The 15,730-nt window shown below is 39.1% G+C and overlaps 1 protein-coding gene and 1 long non-coding RNA gene across 5 annotated transcripts in view; both read left to right on the forward strand.

Annotated features, from left to right (window-relative positions):
* Positions 1 to 15,730, forward strand: part of phactr3b (phosphatase and actin regulator 3b) — a 49,981-nt gene that overhangs the window by 2,830 nt on the left and 31,421 nt on the right. Inside the window, exons 1-2 of one of the 4 annotated variants that reach the window (XM_016675764.1) lie at positions 13,693 to 13,807; positions 13,883 to 13,947. The exons of 2 other annotated variants lie outside the window; for them this stretch is intronic. The gene's annotated coding sequence lies outside the window, so the exon portion shown is untranslated. Of the gene's footprint in view, positions 1 to 13,692; positions 13,808 to 13,882; positions 13,948 to 15,730 lie in introns of those variants that run through there. One more of the 4 variants, XM_007560879.2, reaches the window with a different exon arrangement.
* Positions 14 to 1,462, forward strand: LOC107837185 (uncharacterized). The gene is made up of 2 exons (XR_001663188.1): positions 14 to 817; positions 892 to 1,462. It is a non-coding gene; the product is annotated as an uncharacterized LOC107837185 (long non-coding RNA).

Raw genomic sequence — 15,730 nt, forward strand, 5'->3', positions numbered from 1 at the left:
AATAAAGTCGCAGTCAGGCTCAGGATAAACCTTTTCATCACATAATTGAACCTTAAACCAAGCAATTCTTTTGTGACAATTTAGATTAGTTCTGGATAAATGATTGTCTCAGCTTTCATAATCTGTTAAAAATCATAATGGATTTTTTTGTTTTAAACAAAATCATTGCTATGTCTTTGTACCAAAATGATTTTATCTGAGCTAGGACTGGTTAGATCAGTTATCAGTTCTGCCTACATATGATTAAGTTCATAAAATCATTTGATTTAAAAAATATAGTTGCCAGAACGTGAAAAAAGTGAAATTGCTATTGTTCATGTTCTGTTTTGCTGTTTTTCTGAACAACATGCCGGCCTGCTGAGGCTCCCCTCGTCTCTTGCTGTTGCCCTGTTGCCTGCAGCCTGTGAGAGCCTCTTGTCCTTTTTAAAGTGGGCGCTGTTGTTCTTTTCTGGCATGCTGCATTAACATCAGAGGCTCTTATCGTCCGACCGCAGCAACTCCACCTCCACTGTCCCTTCTCAGCTGCACATGGCCTTCAGCTCAGTCCTCTCTATAAGTCAAATGAGAGAAGGTATGGGCAGCTGCATGAGGCTGGGATGCCTTTTATTTTGCTTGCCTTATGTTTTATTAATCGGGGAGCCTGTTTATAAGACAGTTTGTCTCATTCTGAATTCAGAGCTGTGAGCGAACTGTGAGAACAGAAGACCCAGCGCCTGGCAGCTCACGCCTACATGCATGCATAGACCCAGCAAGGAGTATGTGCAAACCGTCTCCATAGACACACAAGTCATGGAGCGCACACTCCAGCTCACAAAAGGTGTTCCTATAGTCTGGAAAGAAGAAACAAAAGAAAATCTATTTCACTCACACAGCATATCTCTGTCTCTGCAGGATTGCAGCGTGTGGCACCTATTGGCAGAATCTGGGTCCTGAAGCTCACAGAACATGGATTCTATCTCTTGCTGCAGCCTCTTCCTCCATGTTTTAATTCACGCCTGTTCTTAGTAGGGGCTAATTTCAACTCCCAGAACCGTTTTATTGAGAACAGTGCTCGGGTTCTGGGTAATTAAGAGCACCAGAAGGTTTCTTGATAACTCAAGATCAAAAAATTGCATGGAAACAATACTGAAGAGGACCTGGGTGGACTGAAAAGGCTAGAATTTCAATTTTGGTGGAATCCTGTTCACATATTCACCAATTTGCAGATTTCTGTGGAACGGAGCTCCAGGTTATTTGTGGAATAACTTGGAGTTACTGAATATGTGCTCTATTCATAGATTCATGGAGCACATAAAACTTCAAAGAAAATGCAGCGAGGGAAGTGGTGTGTTTGCAAGCTAATATACAATGAATGTGAATATTTATGTGCTTCAGTTATTACTATTGCTCTTTTAGACTGTAGGGGCCCATGGGTGGCCATGGCATGTTGTTTGTGTCAAAATTAAAACTATTGCACATCCAACGGTGTCTACTTCCTTCTTGAAGGAGGCTGTATCCTTTCTAAAGCTAGCTAATAACAGCCATCGCTAGCAAATTAGGAGACAACTTGCATAAGACTAGTATGTCTAGGCTGGTTAACCTCTGGATTTGCCTTCTTCCTCTGATGTCCAATAGCAGAAGTAGGCTAATGCTAACATTGGCTAGGTCAGGATTAGCTTTGGAGATACTGGTAACTAGCATGCCTGGGCTGGTCACCCACTGGATTGCCTACTAACTGTGCTGTCCATTACCACATATATGCTAACGCTAGCATTGGGTTGGCAAGCAATAGCCTTACAGAGGCTGGTGGCCATCATCCCAAGGCTGGTCATTTGTGATTTATAAACTTTTCTTTAAAGAACATTTTTTTGAGAAAAATGGTTGGTGTACAATCTGGAGTTGATATAAATTAGATATACTGACTTGTTCTTTTGACAGTTTATTGTAATCCAATTTTTCAGTACCTTGAGCATCTTTAATTTGTTCTAGTTGATTAAGAACTAGAACAAATTAACAATCTCTTCAAACTGAAAGCAGACTACTTGACACCTAGTTTGTACTTTGCGGATATAATGTCCTGTGATAAGGAAGTAGCTACCAGTGGGTGTGTAATATTCTTAATTTTGACACTGGTAGCGTGATGGGAGAAAAGAAGAGAGATATAAGAGGTTATTGAGTTAAAAGGAATGTTGTAAGCTCAAGACATCGTTTCCAGTGTTTAATGCAAATGCAACTAGAAGCTGAAATACTTATGTGCAATGATACCTCCTCGACTCTGACTGGTTGTATCCCCACTAGTCTGCCTACAGACCAAGGTCTCAGTTTGTTGAAGAGAAATCTGTTGAGGTTTCAAAGTATATGTGAACACCAAACAGACCAGATACCGCTCCAAAAGAAGGAAGCAGACTATAGCGCAAGGCATTCTGGGTAAGTACAACCAAAACAAATGTGTGTATATCACCACCACAGGCAAGGAGGAGAACAGGTTGTTGAAGTGTTTGGTTTGTTTTACACAGTATAGTGTCAAAGAGAACCACATCTGCTGAAAATATAACAAATGCTGTGATTCTGGTCCCCAATCCAACAGTCTGCTGGACGAAGGTGTGAAAAAATCCTTATGTTCTGCTCTACAGAAGAGTATTTATCTCAAACATTTTAACCAGATGTATTCAAGCTAAAACAAAAACCTTGAATTAAAAGAAGCTGGAAACCATTTAAAAACAAAAGAATTGAGTCTTTTTGTAGACATCTGAACAAACTTAAACCGTAATACTTTTGAAGGGAACAAAGTAGTAAATGCAGCAAAACGGGGTCAAAAAGTACTGAAACAGTCAGTAACGGTCGCCACCAGAGGGCTCCACTCTGCAGATGGGATAAATAAGTGAGGTGACTGTCACGGCGGGCCTGGTACCACAAGCAGCAGATCTCTCATACAGGATAGGGACAAATGGAGTGTACAAGGTCGAACTTCCCACTGAGTGAGGATGCACAGTCACTGGAGTCTGGATTACTCAGCAGCTTGCTCCAGGGTTTGCGATTGCTGCCTGATCACTGTACACTCAGTGTTAGAATGAACATCGGGATATTTTGAAATGAAATCCAGTCAGATGTGGATAAAATGAATAAGCCAATGCTTTATTTCCCTCACATCCTGGATCCGCATACAGTATTTTTAGACATGCTGCAGGCCCCTCAATTTCTTCCATCTTGTTTTTGTTTCAAAAGACGAGCTGCACTGATGAAGGCATTAACATGAAGCCATTTGAAGTAAGACTCCTTATGTATCCCTATAGGTGCTGCTGTGTATAGATTTTACCCTTGAGTCATGGTGGCATTGATTCTTTTAAATTACTTGGCTAAGACTGAGTGGCTCAGAAGAACGTTCAAATCATATTTCCGTATTTTCTGCCGAGTCATCTCCTGCGTTGTTATGCTCTTTGCAGAGACGTCCCTGGGTCCCACTGACTACAGCACCCTGGGGTGAATCACAGAGAGCACGACAAAGCATGACACCACCCTGGACCAATCTAACAAGAGGACACAAGCACTATTATGCAGGAGGCTGTCATGTGATTCGGAGCAGCAGCAGCAAAGAAACAGAGCAATAAGGGTTTTATTTCTACACACAAAGACAAAGCACGTCAAAATATCAAGCAATGTGAAAGAAAATGTCTTTCAGGTTTGTCATGTGCAAAGGCTAATCCGCCATTAATCCTCTCTGAAAAGCTAATGAAGCAGGGAATTGTGTGCAAAGTGTGGCTATGTTAAGAGTCTGACAAATCAGTATCTTACCTGAAGTGAATAACTCTTCACCACTTATGCTGCGTTCAGATTTAAGTGATTTGAGCGTCTGGTTTACATGCAAAGTCTATGCGGATGCACATCCACAGGTATATCATGAAGTCTCACGGTGGATCTGGTGTCACACATTTTGACTTTGCTTAACGGGCGTCCATCGCAACTGCTGCTGGAGTTGTTTACTAACTGGACGTGGAATATCAACCAATCAGAGAGACTCCACTATATGACGTAGTGGCCTGTAGTTGGTGTCCTGGCAGGAGATGTAGGCACTGATGCGAGTTAGCAAGCCGTGAAACTGGGCCTGACTGAGACAAGAGCACCGTTGATAGTGACCTTCGTCAGCAAGTGGCTGAGTTGTGAAACTCAGAACATCTCTGAATCATCTGGTGAATTCAAACATGGTGCAGAGACGCCCGACAAAGACGCTGTCTTGCTTTTAGTAAATAAAGCCACGATACTCTCTATACATTTCATCTGCCATTGCAGAAAGAGGCCAGCAGAGGAAAATAAAGGCAAAAGTCAAGAGGATCCTCCCAATGCACAGGATTCCACACTTTGCTCAGATGCATTTCTAGAGCGATTCTGATGCTCAATATCAAGCACCTGACTTGTGCACAACCATCGAGGCCTGGATCGGAACCCAGCACTATGCTTTGTTTCCACTGAGCGGCATGGCACAGCATGACGCCTAACATTACATCATACTAGTGCAACGAAAAAAAGTGACTCAGTAGTTCGTCACATGCTTATCGCAAGCAGTGACGTTATTTTCCTCCTAACACGGGCTATATTGTGATGCCAGGAGCTCCGTTTTAACCATATCATACCATACTGTACCATACTGTACTTTATTGTCTTGTGCCTTACTGTACCTTTGTCCTATGGACCTACCACTGAAGGGGGACCAGGAATAGAGCTGTACAGGTTGGTTTTATGAGTTGTTTTAACAATGGAAAGAGACAATATAGCATGCTGAACCACACCGAGTTGATTTGACCTCAGTTTAGCTTTATGTGTTTGTCTGCTGTCTAGGGATTTGTTTGTGGGTTAAAATCTACTAAAATTTTATTGGAATATATTACACCATATTTTTCAATATATTACTAGTAATCAATAAAAATATATTACTAGTAATCAATAAAAAGAAAGAAAAAAAATTATCCCTGATTAAATATTTACATTTTTATGTTCTATATGTGAGGCACTTTATATGTTTTTTTTGTTGTTGTTTTATGCAAATGCAACAACTGCTACTGCTAAAACACAGTTCTGTATTTAATTATTCTAAAATAATATTCTTATTTAAATCATGATCGGTTTCCTTTTAAAGAGACAGTTTTGGCTGGAACCTGTGTATTCAAGAGTTTCTGCTACAGCCGTAAATCTGAACCTCAAACAACACAAGCAAACAGTGAAGAACGACAAAGCTGCTTCTCTTGCACCACTGGAAGTTCATTTCATTTCTGAAATGATGTGATTGAACCATTGTTGTGTTCAGGTTGTGCTAAAAGGAGTTAGGAAGCAGTGCTCCAGATTCAGCAGACTGATCTTTGCAGCTGCAGTTTTCCTCCCTTCAGTACGCCCCCCGCCTCTCTGCCTCTCCGTCCGCTCTCTGGGCTTAAGCGTTTGCTTTAATTACATCTGCCACAGGGAGTAAAGCACTTCTCCGTGTGACGGCGCCCACGCTACGCTGTTTCTGTTCTCACTGTGTGTTTTATTAAAAAAAAAACAAATGTCTGAAATGAACTGAGTCCTGGGTGGTCTGAGCTGCTCTTCCATGCAGCCTGTAGTGATCAGCAGGGTGCACCGTGTGCAACATATTGCTTTTACTCAGCTCTGGAAGGATTTAGGTCAGCACATGAAACATTCATAAAAAGATACTTAATGTGTAAATGGCTGACAGCTTATGTCAAGTAGTTTCCCCCCACAGCGGAGTGCAGTTGCTGGGTAGATCTCCACTTCTTCTCTGGAAGATACTTGGATATTTACAGACGTGAGGATAGACGCCCAGTCTGTCGAAACCCCAACAGGAAGGTAACAAAATAGCTGCACGTCTATGTGAACACACTGAGGCAGTTTCATTCAAAATCAGCAGGGCGTGGCGATGGTGAAGGGATCAAGCACCCAACATGCACAGCCGTCATGGGTTCGAGTACCGGCCGGTTGACCTTTGCCCCATGTCTCAAATGAAGGCCACTAGAGCCAAAAAACATTATTTAGACAAAAAAGCAATAGCAGTAAGAATGACTGCAGTGAGACTGTGGATGAGGGTAATGGAAGGAAGGAACCTGTATCACATATTTCTCTAAGTCTTTACTGACTTATTTTTTAACTCTGCCTGTATGATTGACAGATTGTGCAAATCTGAGCAGCATTTGTAACATGTCAACATTAGACACTGATATTGTTGCAGAGGAGGCTGCACTGTTGGTGTTGGAGGAGGGGAGACAGTGTTGGGGGGATGGGTTCATCCAGGTTCTCCATTTCTCTCACTGTAGCAGTTAAATTACATCTCTTCTTGCCAACATCTTCTCTGAATTTAGTTCTCTTTTCTCTAAAAGAAAAAGCATAATAAAACTGTCACGATGCTGGAATATTTGGCTTTGATTTCTCTCTTCTGTGTTCATATTTATGCTTTGATTATTATTGTGGCTTGTATCAGTTTAGATTTTGTCATATCACTTCAGTGATTCGTTCATCCATTGATTTTAATTAATCACATTTAATCGAAAACTGTCCAAACTGACAAAATAAGCATTTTCAATTCAAAACCTTTTTTGCTGCCAAATTATTGAATAAATCGACGTATTAGATCAACAACAAAGATATCTGATGTGTTCAATATGGATGCTAACATTAGCGTTAGGACGTCTGTGCTGCTGCTACATATTTAGCATTGAGATGCTATTTTAGGTGTGAATAGCCTAAAGAGCAGAAGTGGAAGCCTTCCATCAGTGCCAGACTGCGGCTCTTGTGAGACTCCAGCTCACCTTGTGGTAGTAAGAATGTGAAGTCAACATCCACAATAAAACTAGTCAGATTTTGATTTCATAAATTTGCCGTTTCCCCAGTTTTTGAAACTTTACATCAACATCCTGAAGCAACACTCATCTCTATGGATGCAGGTCTCAGGCTTTTTCTGGTTTATATAGATTTTTGGTTTGCTGTGACATGAGGTCAGGTTGGGCAATGTAGACTTAAAGCAGGGTGTCAAAAGCGTGGCCTGGGGACCAGATGAGGTCCTTGTTGAGGTCCTTTTTGTCCTTTTGTGTGGCCCCTGGGTGGAATCTAGCAAATAGAGCTGTTGCAGATCAAGACTTTTTGTTTTTTTCTTTGCATGACATTTTCAATGACAAATTTATGTCTGAAATGATACATTTTAGGTACAAAACAAGGCATAATTTTTGTTTGCTTACGTTTTAATCTTACAGTAAGCAAGGCCAAAAATCTTCAGTGACATTTTTTACTTGAACATAGACTTAATCACACCTAATAGTTAAAATGAACTAAATATGGTCAAGGGTTTTTAAAGACAGTTCTCATTTTTTGTTGCTGAGAATAAACTAAAATTCATATCTTGATCCACAAGCTAGGAAACTGTACAACTTTGAGATCCTTTTTCATACATTTTTGTTTAAATGTCCTTTGTTGCTGTGCAGGTAAAAAAGAAAAGAATTAACCAAAAAAAAAGCACTACACATTTTTAACTGAAAAATAAATAAATACATAAATTGTGATCCTTGAGTGTTTTCAACTTGACAGGTTTGGTCCTCAGTGCAAAACATTTGGACACCACTGAATGGGTCATGATATTTTGTGGTACTATTGTGATAACGATAAAAGAACTATTTATTCCTTCTTACTTAGGTAACTGTATGTGTGCGACTGCATAAATCTCCACAAACACAAATATTGCTCTTTAAAAAATGTGTATCATACATCTTTAGAACTCCTGTTTCATAAAGAAGTGTAATTTGCATCACTAAGCACAACAACTGGATTTAATCATTTTTAAATTTATTGATACCCTTACTGAACAAACAGTAGATAAAACTGTTATCCAATAAACACAGACAGTTTTGGTGAGCTTAGAATCATTCATTGGAGTTTGTTGTGAAAATAACGAATGAAAATTCTTATGTTTAGAAATTTCTCATGATAAATGATGCGATAAACGCCCACCGCTACTTTGAGACTGACTTCCTGATTTTGATTTTAGCTGGTCCTCATCATCTTTTGTCGCTTTTCCACTGGGAAAAAAAGCATTTAAGGATCTATGACCCAAAAAGCAGGAACAATCATGTCCAGATTGCCTAATAAAGAAGCTTTGAATCCAACAAAAAAGAAAAGGCATTAAAGGTTTATCCCCATCTATATGTTCATCCTTCAATCCTTGTTCAAGGGGTTCATTCATATGTCCAATTTCTGCAGATTTTATTTTTAAAAAGTGCATGGTAGGTGTTAACCAAAAATAGTGGTCAATAAACACCAACAGCAATTTTTAGATTTTGTCTTTCCAAACCCAGGCCAAGTGTCATAACTGGTGGATTTAAAAGAGGATCAAAGCAGTCTGGAGATTTGAGTGGCAAATAAAAATTTTTACAAAAACAGAGTCAGGCAGGAAGCAGCAGGGCAAAATTATTTACAATCCAGGATCCAGGAAACAATAAATGGCAACAGAGTGAGGAGCCAGTGGAGAGCTTAGATATATTCTGAGGAGGGAAAAGTCAAAGAAACCAGAAGAGCTAATAACAAGTGAGTGGATGTGAATGCAAATGAGACTGAATAAAATAACATATGGGCTAACCCAAAATGGTAAGGAAATAAACAATAAAGAAATGATCAGAATAGAATCAAACACAAATGAAACTAAGAGTCCAAATAACTTCAGATTATCACATAAGGAGAAAAATTATGAATTACAATCTGTGGCCCTTATTATTGAACTGCTACTTCTCAAATCAAGAAATAATGTCATATCTAAACTGGCGCTCTGAGCCGACTAAAATATTTGACTTCCTGTTGAAACTGAACTAACTTTACTAGTCATTTTATTTTCACTCAGTTCTAGTTGTTTACCATCTTTATCATAGTACTGTTAGCATTATTGCATGGCAGCAACATGAGCCTTTTAAACCTTTAATCTCCAGACTGACTGGTCATTTATTGGTTGATTGCTTTAGGATTAGGTTTAGATAATCATGTTGGATCTGAAGGCTGATGATTGGGGGTAGTGAAAGGAGAGCTTGGACCATATTTAATAAACAGTGTGAAAACTTCAGTGCATCTGGTCATACGTCACATTTTGAATGGTATTTGGTTTTTGACAAGTTACTCAACATTTTTCATGTAGCACAAGCTTGCGTGCTCAACAAAAATACCTCACAACAAAATACCTCAAAATTTCTCCATAATGAGGATTTCTTCATCAAAGTTATCTGTTTTTAAGTTACCTGTTTAACTGAAGATGAGAATTTACTGTGGGAGACAAACCAACAAACAGATGTGATCGCAAAAGAATGGATGTCTTTAGTTAAAGAATATGTTTCATTAAAAAACATATTAAACATACATTTAAATTACAACTTAAATGTAATTAAAGATGTGGACTGTGACCTAATGACATATTTGTAATTAGTGTCCTCCAACAGTGGTACAGTCGCTGCATTTCCATTCCAAATGTGGACAAAACCTAGAGGATATTCCACTAACATCGAAAAAACACAATTCCGCAATTGCAATGTTTCTATTAAATTATAAACGCAATTTTAAAAAACATGAATATGTTTATTCATGCAATAAGTCATTACAAAACATGCCGTGCCATTATCCTCCAACTACTTCCTGTCTTATTCTATTTAGTTTCCGCCAGTAGTATCATCCACTACTGGTGTGATATGTTGATCACATGACTCGTGTGATGCAGAAAAAATGTTTCCATTGCAGTTTTGCAAAATAAACAAATTTTGATAGGGCCAAAATAAGAACACCTCATCTTGTCGCCAAAACATAGCAAAAGACGAGTTTCTATGACATTGCCATGGGTCCATTTAGCAAATGTATTTTCAAAAGTCAAATTGTGCAATTCTATGGTCAATAGAAATGGAATAACAATGGGCATTTTGTAACCTATCCAGTAAAATAACTGCTTATCAAAGCAAGAAGAAGTCTCAAAGCTCATGGGTTCTGGCTAAAAAATCAGTCGGAACAAACTTTCTATTCCACCAAAGCCTCCTTTCAGGCCTGAAGCGTCCCCTTCAGAGGAATCCTAGGCGTCATTATGTTTCCTGCTCACATGTGCGACTCAGTGGAGGTACTTTCTTCCCCACCACTACGTCCTCCATCTGTCACTGTGACATGGCAGCAGCTCCATGGCCGAGTAGGCATACCTGATCAATGATTCAGCATATTTGAAGGGAAGCAGGACTGAAGCAGAGCCGCAGCAGGGCTGCTGGAAGTCAGGCAGTGGAAGCACTGCTGCAGTTAAACTCTGACTCAAATGATCATCTGGAGATGCTAACAGAGCTGTTGGGCCACGAGCAAATCTGGTAAAATAACATTTGAAACAGGCTGATCTTAATTTAGTCTTATAAAATATTACACTTTGATTTTTTTTTTGTTTTAAATATAAATTATTTGTTTAAAAAAAAAGAGTTAACTTTTGCCGTTATGCATTTAAAAACATAATATCTGCTGGGAAATGAGATAAAACGAACTGTTGCATCTCACTATTTGGTAACTTAATTACCCAACCTTGTGGTTTTATAGAAAGAATAACATGATAATGTAATCTAAGAATATTGCTCTATTCTACTTTGTTTCTTTATGTTATCTCTTTTTAATTTTTAATTTCATACCTGTATTAGTGGCGGGACTTGATTAAAATTTTTAATCAGATTAATTAAAATCTGATTAATTAATCAGTCTGTGAGGAATTGGTACATTAACAAAATAAGCAACATTTTCAATTCAGAACCTGTTTTGCTGCTAAATTACTGCGTAACTAGACATATTCATACAACAACATAGATATTTCTTGTTTTTAATCTATTATTTAGGTTCTTCAATCAACAGATTGGTGCAAAGTGTTATTCTCTCCATTCAGCTTTCCAGAGTTTCAGGAACTTCTGATTATTCATGGAGCTTCTTTGGAAATTTGGACTGTGGATGCTAACATTAGCATGTGGGACATCTGTGCTGCTGCTGCTACATGTTTAGCATTGAGATGCTACTTTGTTAGCGGATGCTGCTTGTGTGTCAGGTTTATGGGTGTTTCAGAAACATGAGAATACAAAAGGTTCTGACTGCAATTGCCCCATTAAAAAAAGCGAGTAATTCCACTAAAAATTTGAATGCATTAAAATCTATACAGTTAATTAATTGAAATTAATGAGTTAAATATCTGGCGCTGACCTGTACATAAGAGATTTAAAGTTCTGCTGGTTTTGTTATTTTTACTATTACCACATGACAAAATGATCTTAAGTTCAAATCCTGGTCTGAGGTCTTTCTGCATGGAACTTGCTGATACTTTGACTTCCTCCCAAAGTTCAAACCAGGTTTAATTGCTGGCGTTACTTCTGTTTTTTTCAAACCTTAAGTGTTGGGAGTTATGTTTTTGTGTCACAACTCACCTTTGACCTTCATTCCTTATACATACTGCCTGAACTCTCTGCCATGGATGGTTGAAACATAAACTCATCCACATTCAACATTTCTGCTGCTCCAACCTGCCCTCCTTTCCAGCAGACTCAAATATCTCGATGTTTAGTCTGGTTTTGGGTTTGTAGGCTCCAGTCCTGACTCATCCCGACTGTGTTGGTAAAGTCAGAATAGGCACAAGATTATATTTATTATCCAGACATTTTCAGTGCAACATGTTTTGTTTCTGAACTTTGCACTTGAGGTTTGCAATCAATCCTAAAGAGCTTTGGTGCATTTTTTCCCATAAACGGGCATTTCATAACTGCAGGTCTGAGCAGTTATAGTGCTGATGCTGAGTGTGTTTCTCCAATTTCTGTCATCTCCCATGTGACTGCACACACTCTAACACACACACACCCACACACACACACACACACACACACACACACACACACACACACACACGCATATACACACCTACACACACAGCAAAACTCTGATACACATAGCTTAGATTTATTGTACGTTGATCTCTAAAAATGGTGAAGCTTTCAGCTATTATTGAGTTGATGCCTACTACAGAAAGGTCACATCAAGTTATGTTAGTTTTGTTGTGATAAACACATTTATGGTTTGTCTTTTTTCAGTTCAATTCAATTTATTTATGTAGTGCTAAATCACAATAAATGTCATCTCATAATGTAAGAGGCATCTGCAGAAAAACTGCCATTTGGTGATTTCCCAACTTTAGAATCTGTCTTTTCTTTATTTCTGGGGTTAAAGGTTCCTCATTTCTGCCGGTCACATTTGTACAAGATTTCTGTGCTGATATATCGGCATTCCTTTTGTGGTGATATAATTTTTACAATTAAAAATACCACTTATTTTGAGTCAGTTAAGAAAATGTGTCTCTTTAGTGTAAAGGCCTACAACACACTCAAACTCTGGTTGTTCCTGAATATTTCCAGTGTTTTAGAATATGTACATCTGCAGCTGCAGGGCATAACTGATAGCAGTTTGTGTCTGCCCTCCATCTTTGGCCCTAAGTATAAAACAAAGTCCTATAAATATTGAATGAGTTTTGAGTTGAGCTGCATTTCCTACATCCTTGTTAATACTCTTTGCTTACGGTTTTTGTCCCTGAGGAGACATCCACACACTGACTTTATTATCTCTGATGTAACACAGCCTTCCCTGTGTGCTCCCATTGTGTGTGTGTCCAGCTAAAAGATCTATCAGAAACCACATAGGCTTTGTTTACATTCAGTTTATTGCTGAGTGAATAATTAATGATTGGTCTTCGACTAGCTGCTACGCTAGAAACTATGACAATATATAGAAAAAGGGATATTAATAACAATTTGTATCAAAAATAAATCCTGACATTTATTTTTATTTTAACACATTAGCAGAAATGCTACATTGTCAGCTTTTATCGTCTACTGCCGTAGACAATCGTCTTTATTTGCCAGTAATTTGCCTTTTCTTGACAACTATGTAAGCAAAAAATTCCCCTTGATATTGAGAGCTTTAAAAGTGCTACAAAATGCCAATCATTGAATCTTTTTCAGAGCTTCTTACTTTCTTCAATCAGACATTTACATACGTCTCCTTAGTAATTATCTTTTAAGCTGTATGACAACTTTGTCTTGAGATTTTGTTGAGGAATTGTCATAATAATACAATTTCATTCTCTGAAGTTTATTCTTAAAATATTATCACTCATATTGTTACGACTTTATTGTTGTCTTTTCCTACTTACTTTGTATGACTTTGTCATCATTGTATTTTATTCTCATACAACTTTATTTTATGATTTTTTTAAAATTCTTAGACAAGGCCTAATTTAATTGGGTCATTCAAACTGCCATGAAAATGTCGAATATGGGTTGCATATGCGGAAATATTTGGATTTTGGTTGCATTACCTGCTGTCTACACTAACATAGTGTATTTGGGGAGGCAGAAGAAGAAGCTCACCCAGGGAGCCTTTCATGCAAGAACCGCCACTGGTCTCAGCGGTTCGCTTCCTACTCTGGCGCTGAATGTCTGCTGTTTTGTTGGGATAAAATAAAGTTTTACCTAAAACTTTTCTAATGTTTTAACGGCTTGTGTTTGAGCCGTTAACCTAAGTAAAACCATAATTACTCTCATAATTTTTAGGCGCTGAGTCTCATACTGTGTTTATCAGCTGAGCTTGAGTGTGTGTGTGCGTGTGTGTGTTCCATTTTTCTCTCCCTCCTCCTCCCGTCCGGAGGGGCGGGGTCCACATGATGCTACATCAACACGAGCAGCTAGTTGCAGATGTAACACCGGCTCGCGCGCGCTGTCCCTGCGGCTCCAATCGAGTTAAACCGATACGTTTCGGACAACTTTTGACGCAGGTAGAGACGTTTATTATTTATATTTTCATTTTATTTTCTAAAACGTACAAGCGTTGTGGTGAGTTCCGTTACTAGTTAGTTCTTGGAGAACCTATGAAGTGAACACGAAGAGCTGGAGGAGCGCTGGATACCTGACAGCTATAAGTGTGTTTTGCCCGAAAACACAGGGCTTCTTTTGGAGGGTTTAGTATCATAATAGTGGTAGCTGAATTTACCTATGTCCATAAAGTTGTGCTTTATGAGTGTTTGACTTGAGAATTCCCGCAGCTTCTCTAGTATAACTTGCATAGTATTTCAAGACCAGGTCTGACCTCTATGTTAAAACTAAAGTTAATTGACACGGAACGTGCGTTTTTGTTAATGAAGTTGTGAAGTGACATTAGTAGTAGTAGTGAACATTTGCTTACAGCAGCGATACCGTCTATAACATTTGACTTATCAAGAGCCAGTTCTTTCTGGATCCGGATATAATTTTCCTACGATTTTTGCACTGCCAGCACCGCCAGCGTAAAATGACCCCTCCACCTCTCCCCCGATCCGTACATCTTCTCCACTTTAATATTTCAGGGCGTCTTGCAAATTAAAAATGAGCTTCTCTCCGGGTTGCATTATGCATCGTTTACACGCCGGGCTGTGATTGGCTGCGGCTCCGTGTCGATCCGTGTGGCAACAAGCCTTCCCATCATCCACCCAGCAACTCCGTGTTCCTCATGCCGTGGTGATTTCTCTGCCTCCAAGGGCCTTTTTTTTCCTGCAGCATCCAGCGTGGTAGCTATGGAAACAGCAGCACTGACCCTGGGTGAGCTTGTTACAGTTACGCCGGGCTTGACCTGGTTTCCTCACCGCATCCCAGGCAGGGCGGTAACAGCTTGGACAACTGACCCGCTTCTCACATTGATTAGTGATCAAGCAGCTGAGGCAGCTTGACATGTTTGACATCCACCACATGTTTATGAAGTTCTGATTGACCTTACTGCTGTTTGTGGACTTTGTGAGGTTATATCTCTTCAGGTCTATGATGGTTTCTTAAAGCATGGAGGGAAGAGTACTATCACTGTGACATAAAGGATTTCTTGTTTTCCTATATTCAGCGTGCTACTAAATATAAGTTCTTCGGTTTCTTGCTTCCCTTTCATCATCTGCATGAATGAACGTTTTGATGTGAAGATTCTGACGTCTCTGCCCCTACACATTCTTCTGCTTCCTTATCTTTTAGTGTTTGGAGAACATATTTCTCATGTTTTAGTAACAGATAGCTTTATTAGCAACCCTGGTTTTTTTTTTTTTTTTAAAAAGTCTCTTGCAGAAAAAAAATGTTGGGGGAACAGAAACATAATTAAAACTAATTGTTTTTAATAAAATAAGCTGTCAACTATTGGTAGCCCTCCAGCCAGTCCCTTTCACCAGTAGGAGAACACTGAGTCTTCTCCACTTACACTTCACAGAGGTTAAAGCATACAGAGAGGTTAGAAGTAATGAACATTCACTCTAACAAGGTTCTCATTGGGGTTGCATTGATAAATTGGCTCAGATCTCCTTAAGATTGTGAAATTGACTGATTTTTACACGTGAAGCTGATTTTATCCAAGGATCTTATGATGATTTCTGAAAATCAACCAATGTCCCCTTTTGCTTTGCAGTGAAAGATGGCTGACTGACAGACCACTAGGTCACGTCTGGACATGCATGGTTAACAAAAATCACACCACTGTTTCAGGTTCACATGGCAAGATTTTAAAATTGTCAGACAATTTTCAAAACCTGAGAGACAACACACGTGGCAATGCAAAAAATGTCAGGTAGGTTTGGTTGTACAGTGCGTGGTGTCGAGCAACACACCACACACACCAATTTCTCCGACTTGCCAACAGTCAGACGTCAGACGGAAAATCTCACAAAACCTATTGAGACCAAACAAACAGA

Source organism: Poecilia formosa, unplaced genomic scaffold, assembly GCF_000485575.1.
Source record: "Poecilia formosa unplaced genomic scaffold, Poecilia_formosa-5.1.2 Scaffold121, whole genome shotgun sequence".
In the NCBI taxonomy this organism is placed as follows: Eukaryota; Metazoa; Chordata; class Actinopteri; order Cyprinodontiformes; family Poeciliidae; genus Poecilia; species Poecilia formosa.